Raw genomic sequence first — 10,842 nt, 5'->3', positions numbered from 1 at the left:
AACGAACAAAAGTTTTCAAAACGGAGTTGTAGAAGACCCAAAATAATAACCCAAATCAGCTTTGTAAGCACCAGCCGAAAACACACAAACAATGCTTCAAAGCAACCAAAACTTGAAACCAATGAAACTTCAAAGCATCGGTCCGAACATAGCACACACAGCACCCACCGAAGAGGAATTTCAATTGTTCTATGGCAACCTCCCCGTAGAAGAACATAAACAATATATATATTGTTGATTTTAGGACTTTTATTCAAACCTTAACGGTTACCAAACAAATTATTAAATACCCATTAGGCCTCCAAAAGTTAGGTATAATATATTAAAAATATATTATAACCAACGCCAAACCAAACTAAATATTTTAATAAACCAATTGGGTCTCATACTCCAATAAGGAGGTATACCCAACAATTCTCCCCCTACTGACTTAGGTGGAGACATCAACCATACCCGCCAAAGTTCGACACTTCAGATGTTTGTCTCTCGGCAGAGTCTTAGTTAACATATCCAAAATATTATCATCCATGTAAACCTTTTCGAGTTGCAACAATTTCGAATCTAACACATCACGAATCCAATGGTATCTCACATCAATGTGTTTCGATCTTGAATGAAAAGTAGAATTTTTACTCAAATAAATAGCACTTTGACTATCACAATAAAGCACATACCTTTCTTGCTTCAAACCCAACTCTTGCAAAAATTTCTTCAACCATAACTCTTCTTTGCAAGCTTTCGTGATGGCAATAAATTCAGCTTCGGTTGTTAAGAGAGCAACACATTTTTATAATTTAGATTGTCATGCCACAGCTTCCCCTGCAATTGTCATCACATACCCCAAAGTAGATTTCCTAGAATCAACATCACCGGGCATGTAAGAATCAGTGAACCCATCAAGCATCGGCTTACCATTTCCAAAACACAAACATACGTTCGAAGTCCCTCGAAGATATCTTAGAATCCACTTCACTTCTGCCCAATGTTCTTGATCTGAATTAGAGAGAAATTGACTCACCACACAAACGACATGAGCAATATTCGGCCTTGTACAAACCATGGCGTACATCAAAGAACCAACCGCTGAAGAATAAGGAATTTTCTACATCTCTTCCTTGTCTTTCTCACTTGTAAGACATTGATTCGAACTAAGCTTGAAGTGACCCGCAAGTGAACAACCAACTGACTTTGCTTTATCCATATTGAACCTCTCAAGAACTTTTTCAATGTAGCTTTGTTGAAACAACTAAATCAGTCCCTTTTTGCAATCACAAACAATTTTCATACAAAGTATTTGCTTTGCCAACCCCAAATCTTTCATATCAAAAGACTTGTTCAACTCCAATTTCAACCTGTTAATCATAGTATAATCTTGACTCACAATTAACATGTCATCAACATAAAGTAAAAGAATAATAAATTTTTCATTCGTAAAATTTTTCACAAACACACAATGGTCCAAAGTGGTTTTAGAAAAACCATTATTCATCATGAAAGAGTCAAATTTTTTGTACCATTACCGCGAGGCTTGCTTAAGGCCATACAAACTTTTCTTCAATTTGCAAACAAATTTCTCTTTCCCTTTCTCCACAAAACTCTCTGGTTGCTCCATGTAAATTTCTTCTTCAAGATCACCATGAAGAAATACAGTCTTCACATCAAGTTGTTCAACTTTAAGGTTCATACTTGCAGCCATGCCAAGTACAACCCGAATAGAAGACATCTTCACAACTGGTGAGGAAATCTCATCAAAATCAATACTTTTCTTTTGCCCAAAGCATTTCACAACAAGACGTGCTTTGTACCTTAGATTCTTGCCATCATTCTTCAATTTGAAAACCCACTTATTTTTTAGAATTTTCCTCCCCTTAGGCAACTTCACCAAATCATAAGTGTGATTTTCAAGTAAGGAATTCATCTCTTCTTCCATTGCCTTTTTCCAATCACCTTTCTTTGCGTGCTCAATTGCTTCTTGGTAGCTCTCAGACTCCCTTGATTGAAAATAAACACAAATTCATTGGAAGGATACTTTTTCGAAGGCTGTCGATCCCTTGTAGATTTTCTCAACTCAAGTTATGGTGGCGGTTCTTGAGTTGGATGCTCTTCCTCAATTTCTGGCTCAATTTCATTAGGATTATTATCATTCTCCACATCTTTGATAGGTGGCTGGACATCTCCCCCATTTTCATTATCCACTGGAGATGAAGGAGATTGGTCAATGTCAATGAGATCACTAGTTTTTGGCTCCGGTTGATCACCTTTGCCAAAGTCTTCAATTGTTTTGGTCTTCAAGAAACACAACATCACGGCTTCGAACAACTTTTTTGTCGACCGGATCCCACAATCTATAACCAAATTCATCACGCCCATAGCTAAGAAAAATATATTGTCTTGACTTGCTATCAAGCTTGGATTTCATCTTTTAGAATGTGAACAAAGGTTCAGCAACCAAACACTCTCAAGTGCTCATAAGGCACATCTTTGTTGGTCTAAACTCTTTCTAGGACATCACCATTCAAAGGATAGGAAATAGACAAATTGATCACGTCAACGGCTGTCCTTATTGCCTCACCCTAGAAGGATCTTGGCAATTTAGCATGTAAAGCAAACACCTTGTTCTTTCCACAATGGTGTGGCTCATCCTCTCAGCAACGCCATTTTATTGAGGAGTCTTCTTAACTGTCTTTTGGTGCCGAATACCTTGGCTACAACAATACTCGTCAAATAGCCCAATGTATTCACCACCATTGTTTGATCAGATGCACTTCAATTTTGTCTTGTTTCTCTTTCAACCATGGCCTGAAAATGCTTAAATACATCTAGAATTTGATCTTTAGTTTTTAGTATAAAAGCCCAAACTTTCCTTGAATAATCATCAATGAAAGTAACAAAATAAAGTGTACCACTATGTGTTCTAACTTTCAAAGGACCACAAACATCCGAATGAATCAACTCCAAAACATTTTCTTTTCTAGAAACAACAGTTTTATGAAAAGAAACTCTATATTGTTTACCTACCAAACAATGAACACATGTTTTAAAATGTGTACCTTTCAAACCGGGTAGAAGCTCTTTCTTGAACAAAACTTGTAACCATTTTTCACTCATGTGCCCAAACCGCTTGTGCCACAATTCGATAGAAGTATCATCTTCAAGTATATTGACAACACCTTTACAAATTTTTCCTTACATCAAATAAAGTGTATGAGTCTTCTTGCACTTAGTTACCACCAAAGAACCCTTTGTGAGTTTCCATATTCCATCACCAAATTTGTTGTTGTAGCCTTCATCATCTAGTTTCTCAGTAGAGATCAAATTGAGGCGAATGTAAGGAACATCCCTCACATCTTTAAACAACAACTTGCAGCCAAATTTGTTTCCAAGCAAACATCACCCATGCCAACAATCTTGGACAAACCTTCATTACCCATTCGAACACAACCATAATCTCTTTTGGTGTCGGTAGTGAAGAATCAACTCGGGAAGTCACATGAAAGAAGCACCGAAATCAATCACCGAATTTCTCTCTTCGCCCACAAAATAGATCCAATCATCTTCACAAACGACCATGAGATCATCGGTAGTAACCGTCGTTGTGTCTTTTTGCTTCTTATCCACACTTTTGTCACGTATTTTCTCCTTGTTCTTGAGCTTTCGACATTCCCACTTCATGTGTCCTTTCTCATGGCAATAATGGCATTCAATATCTTTCTTTGAAAAAGAACTATCTCTTGATTTGTCACGGCTTTGATCACGACCTTGAGGAGTCTTACTCATCCCCCTTGTTTTGCTTCGGCCTCTCACAACAAATGCTTCCAAATGAGAGGAACCCGCTGATTTTCTTCTAATTTATTCATTCAACAAGCTACTAGTGACTTGGCTCATTATGACAATTCCATTAGGCGCCGAATTATTAACTGTCACAACCAAAGTCTCCCAACTTTCGGGCAAAGGACTAAGTAGAATCAAAACCTGCAACTCGTTATCAAAAAGAATTTTCATAAAAGCAAGTTAGTTAACAATACTCTTTATTTTATTCAAATGTTTCGGAATGAAGTTGCCATCTTTATATTTTAAATTAACCAATTTACGAAATGGAAAAGCTTTATTTGTGGCTGATTTTCTATCATAAAGGCTTTCTAATTTTTTTCATAAATCATGTGCCGAAGTTTCAGTAGCAACATGATGAAACACACTATCATCGATCCATTGACAGATAATACCAACGACTTTTCGGCTAAGCCTCTTCTATTCATCATCTTTCACATCCTCGGGTTTGCCACTATCACCCTCAATGTGTCCATACAAATCTTTATAAAATAATAGGTCCTCCATTTTAGTTTTCCAAGTTACCCAATTGCTTCCATTGAAGCTAGACATACGACCTACATTCCCCTCCATTGATTTTGCACAAATAAATAAATTCAAATAAACCGTAAACTCTGATACCAAATTTCAGCGAAAATATATGATTTTTCACAAGTAAATCAATCAATGAGAATAAAAACTAATGCAAAAAAATTAAATCAATAACGACACAAGAATTTTACATGATTCCCTCAATGTGAGGTACATCCGTGGGATCGAAATTTAATTCCATTATCAATCAAAAAGTTTCCAAATGATGACAAACGAGACACGAATGGTCTCACAAAACCACCCTTAGGTGAATTTCAAATAATCAAGAGGAAAAACCTCACCAAATAGACGAACAAAAATTTTTGAAACTGAATTGTAAAAGACCCAAAATAATAATCCAAATCAACTTTGAAAGCACCAACAGAAAACATACAAACAATGCTTCAAAGCAACCAAAACTTGAAACCAACGAAACTTCAAAGCATCGGTCCGAACACTGCACACACAGCACCCACCAAAGGGGAATTTCAATTGTTCTACGTAATTGTTTCCAACCAAATTATTAAATATTTATTGGACCTCCAAAAATTAAGTATAATATATTAAAAATATATTATAATCAATATCAAATCAAACTAAATATTTTAATAAGAGTAATGTTAAGACCTAAATATTCTACCAAAAGTTTTACCAAATGTGTCACATGAGTGTGAGACCCACACAATATGAGTCCCACAACTTAGTAGAATTTTTAAGACCTCTAACATTTTTGTTTTAATAAATCAATTGGGTCACATGCTCCAATAAGGAGTTATACCCAACACATGCTTGCAGTCAAGTGAGTTCTGAACGAATTAGCTCTGGTTTACACTTAACTCGCTCATCATTCTTTCAGTGCAAGTACAGACTCTCTGCTTGTCAAACTAACTGATACTGAGCAAATCAAACGAAGCTGCCAGAGGGTGTATGAGCAATAGAACAGACACTTTATTATATCTATGATCTATCCACTTTCTTTGCGGTGATTAATTCGTGGAAGCTCTGGTCACTCTCTTTCGAGCTTCAGTTTTTGAGGCAATTACTAACATTTTTCTTTCCTACACAATGATTTTGTGCTCCGATTAGAAGGGATTTTCCCCCTCAATTGTTACACCTTACATAGCAGTAGTATCTCGGTTAAATCTGGTCATCCTTTTTGTATAAGTTCCCATTATAATGGAGTAGTAAAAATACATTCTTATCAGACTGAATAGATTATTGCTCAGAGAAGTTTTGTATTATTACTGTTCAATATTGAAGTCATGGTACGTCCTACTAGTTGGCCATAGTTTGTTTTACACATTTTGGCTACTGAGAAGCACACCAACGGGATGGGATGTGTATTTTGAATGTTTGTTTTGGCCCCAGTTTGAAGGTTTTTTTTTTATTTTTTATTTTTTAACCTCTCGTCTCTAGTGAATTTAGTTCATCCTCCATTTGTGGTTCTTTTTTAATCGGCCATCCTCCATTTGTGTTAAATGGGACAAATCCAGTCACGGATTTATCTTTCTGAGTTGATGAACATTTTCCTCTTTTTTATTTTTATTTTTTTGGGTAAATTATAAGTACAGCTTATAAGATTTTTTTTAAATACAAATTATTTTTTGTGGTTTTGAAAATTACGCCATGTCTTTTGAAAGGATAATGTTTCGTAGCTCGAAACTATCCCCCCAAATCCCTCTAATGCCCAAAACGACGTCGTTTTAGGTATTTTGCTTTTTTTTTTTTTTTTTCTTCTTCTTCTTCCATTTTAGGTCTGAAATGCAGAGGAAGAGAGAGAGGGAGAGAGAGAGAAGAGAGAGGAAGAGGAGGAGTCGCAGCCCTGCCGCAGCTCCTCACAGTCCGGCCGCAACTCGTCGTAGCAGCCGCAACTCGTCGCAGCAGCAGCAGCTCGCCTCCGGCCCCCTCCAGTTATGGCCCCCTCCAGTCCTCCTCCTCCTCCTTCCTCCTCCTCCTCCTCCTCCTCCCTTCTCTTCTCTTCTCTTCTCTTCTCCTTCTCTGCTTCTGAAAACAAAAAAAAAAAAAAAATTAGAGGATTCGGGGGGGAGGCTTTCGAGCTCCCTAGCATCACCCCTTTTGAAAATTTTAATTTCATAACATATAGCTCTTTTTATGAATAAATTATAAAATCGATTAACAATTTTTAATGATTTCATAAATTTATTTTAATTAATAATTTATGTAAATTTATTATTGTATAAGAGAGCAGTTAGGAATTTTATTTTTTACTTAATTCTGTTAAAGAAAAAAATTATGAGAAGGGGATTATTTGTAATTTTTCAAATAATAAGAAATAATTAATATTTTAAATAAATCTTAAAAAATGTGTTTATAATTTATCTTTTTTCTTTTTTCGTTGGGACAGAATCCTTTGCCCCAAAATTTCCAATCCCTAATGTACCTATCTATAACTGTACAACTTGGTGGAAATTTTGAGGCATGATCGTGCAGTGCAATTAAAATTGCAATAAGGCACGAGGAGATGGATTATGAAAATAGAAAATCCTCTTCTACCAAAATGATAGGAATCTCAAAATGCAAGAATCTCAAGAAACTATCATAGAAACTATAAATGCATTGAAACATAAGACATGAATTTTGGGGATAGATAATTTCATGCCCTTTTTATGTTGGTACAGTCTTCATTAATCTGATTCCATGCCCTTTTATGCCGGTATAGTCTTCATTAATCTGATTTTTGAATGAAATTTTTTTCACATGCAACCAATCTGTAGGACTGATGATGATTGAAGCAGATAGATTTGTAACTTTAGCAAGTGGTGGAAATGAATTGTTGTTCTTTCTGCCCTAACACAGATAGGGTCCGTGAACTTTTTTCTCTGTTGTCCTGAGTAATTTGTTCTGGGATATGATGTCTAAATCCCATCAATAGGGGAGAGCTTTGGTGGTCATGAAGCTCTCAACAAATTTCCCTTGCCCCCACTTCCATGTGCAAACCTGCACTACCCTGATTGTTCATCTTTATAATAGCCAAAATTAGCTTGTCTTTCTCCTGAGGCAACCCAATGCCCTTCACTCTAGGGCATTGTTGGCTCTTTCACTTTTCTTTTTCATTTATGCCCAAAAAAAATTAAATTACAGATGGGATATGTTGACTTATTTTGTTAGCTACTTAGGCGGCAGATAATGATTCATTTAGGCTGCGTTTAAATTTTGAAATTGAGTAGAGATTTGAAAAGAAAAAAGAAAAAATAATAGAAATTAAGAAAAAAAAATTATATTTTATATATATTTTTGTTTCCCTTTTTAATTTTTATTTAAAAATATTGTGATTTCTCGTTAGCCGAAAGAGTCAGTACATATTTATTGATCTTTCATCCTCGAAGAGTTTGCTTTTGTGAGAGGGATAGCAATCGGAAGCCAGCTAGAGGCAAAATGACTTCCAATTTGAGATTCTCCTCCAAAAGGACCTACACTTTGCAACATAAAGAGAGGGAAACATGAGATAAGGGTGGTGTGGTAGGAAAAAGAGCCATAATCCCGTAGCCCTCACATGGAGCGTACGTGGTATGATTCAGATAATTTGAGAGAAATTAGAAATTGAATGACGGATTGATGAATTATCAAATCACGATTTGAGTAATTTTGAGTGAATTGGTGAATTGAAAAATATTTTAACCAATTATCAAGTATTTACATAATATATGATACTAATTTATATAATATTTTTTACATATATAACGCAAATTAATTTTACATAATATTTTATATATATATATATATATAACTACTAATTTGTAATAAATTTTACATCTTAAATCTCTCACATTCATTTTTATTTTGATACTTTATTAGAAGTTAAAAAATATATAGGTATTAACTATAGCGGAGTGAAACGGTTTCAAAGGCGGATTATAAATTTTAAAATTTAAACCGCAGTTGACAGATAAAGCGGTGTGAATTGATGTGAATCGGTATAATTTTAACAGATTAGGCGATATTTTACACAGCCCTATGAGACATTTCCTCTCTCATTCAGGCACTGTCTTTGTGTCCCTTTCTTCTGTATTTGTTGTAATTATTTAGGTTGGATTTGAATTTTATATTTAAGAAGTTATTTGTGAAGAAAAATGAAAATGAACTTGAAAATTTTTGAGTTATACTTTATTCATATTTGTCTTTAATTTTTTTTTTTTATATATTTCTACTCAAATTTAAAATTCAAACATAATCAAAAAGACAATAGCGAGGGACTTTATTTATTTATTTTTTGGTGTAATGGGAAAAATATCTAAAAATTCAAGTATGCATTCATGCCAAAGGTCGGCTCTTTTTGAGAAAAATTATTCAATAGTTCAGATGTATTATACTCTGCATATGAACGTAACAAAAATCTATTGCTTTGGTTGATTTGAAACACTATTGTGGAGATTATGCTATAGAGATATTTTTTAGGATAAATTTTTTCCTGGTAGAGTTTGAGTCGTGTGCAATTTATTTGATAACGTTTATAGATAATTAAATAATCTCTTATAATTTATGTATTAAAGTGTACCGTTAAATCCGTTAAGGATTTAATAAAACGTATTAAAATATTCATAGATTTTCGTTAATTTTTTTAAAAGTAAAGTACATTTTAATTCATAGACTTTATTTCATATGATTTATCCTGTTAAACTTTAAAAATGAATATATAATTCCTTTATATATATCAAGTATATTATATTTATTATTAAATTTAATAAAATATTTAATAATATATTTTAATTCATAAATCACGTAACGATTATGAGACCATGCTCAAAAACACATTAGTCAAATAACTCATCAAGGGAAAGTGGAATTTATCATATTTTTTAATCCGATGTGGGTAGATGTTACGCGTCATCTTTTCTTGCTGTGGGTAGGGTATGTGGCTTACTAAAGTCAAGTTTGGAAAAACTAAATAAGTGTACTTTTTGACTTTTTTTATATTATATATAGAAAAAGTAGAGAGGAGATGTTGATTGATGTGACCCAAAAAAGATAAAAAGATGAAATAATTGCACTTTTTTAAGTTAGCCAAACTTGACCTAACAGTGGAAGGCATTACATTGATTACATCTATGTTGTGTGTGAGCCTACTTTTTCCAAATAATTAGTACTCCTTTTGCGATGCTTTCAATTGATAGAATAGGAAAATAAAAATCATTTTATTTTTGCGCACTTGTCTGTTTATGGGAAAATTTTCCCTCAAACACTTTCTTGTAAAAAGTAAGGATTATGTATCACAAGAAATTTTAAATCATTTTTTTATATAATTTTATTTTGTAAACTGTATAATTAATAGGAAAGTAAATTAATTATATTTTTTCTTTTCTTTTTAGATTCATTTTTCTCAAAAAGAACATTTTCCTATGCAATATTCTTCATAGTTGAGCGAAAGAGAAGCCAATAATTGGGAATAGTGTACGCAACTTGGGGTTTTTTTTAATTTATTTATTCATTACTATATATATATATATACAAAAATGATTTATTCATGGAATTGAATTTGTCTGAATTGTTTAAATTTGTACATATCAATCGATCGTCCAGATGATCACTCGGTGCAACACTTATCAACTACACCTATCACCCTTTTGTAAATGACCGACCAAACGACCGACATTCACAAATTCAAACTATTCACACAAACTAAAATTCGATAGATGTAACATTACTTATATATATTTATATATATATATGTATTTAAATTTCTTGTTGGTTCATCTGAAGTATGTAGGACAATCTTCACTGTATTTAAATAAATTAAATTATGTTGTGTACTAAACAACAATCAGAATATAAAGAAATAAAGGAAATGAAAGAATTTGTTTGATTACAAAAATCAAACTCGAAATAAAAATAAATAAATAAAAATAGATTTTATTTTGTTACAAAAACAAAATTAAAATTTGATTTAAATAAATAATAATAACACTGAAAATAAATTAAATAACTTACTTGATTTAATTTCTTCGAATTATAATATGATCAAGTCCAGTGTTTGACACTGTGTCCTTAAGACAGATTCGTCCTCTCCACGGTGTTTTCAGAATTTGGACGTCTATCTCCCAGGATGAAATGATCTACTACAAACAATAGCAGCACTACAAATTGTTTGCCTTACGAACACACTAAGTGTTTACACTCTTTCTTTCAGTAAATAAATGCAGCAAGATGCAGAGATTTATAGCAGAGGATAGAGTACGAAAATTGGTGTAAAATCCAAATGGGAGGCTAGTCTATTTATAGATGTAAAGGTGGCTGCTGGTTTTGAATTGAACAGGTATAAAACCTGTTGGTTTTGAATTCAAACAGACTTGAATCTGTTGGGTTATATTTCAAACAGTTTGGGTGTGCAATAATACCAAACTGGTTTATTTCGGGAAGGGCCTGTTTAGATGTGCAGTAAAACCAAACCAGTTTAATTTTGAATTATGGATTTTATTTTACCAAAAA

Source organism: Camellia sinensis, chromosome 4 (assembly GCF_055761805.1).
Source record: "Camellia sinensis isolate YWXY chromosome 4, ASM5576180v1, whole genome shotgun sequence".
Lineage (NCBI taxonomy): Eukaryota > Viridiplantae > Streptophyta > Magnoliopsida > Ericales > Theaceae > Camellia > Camellia sinensis.
This window is presented reverse-complemented; position numbering follows the sequence as displayed.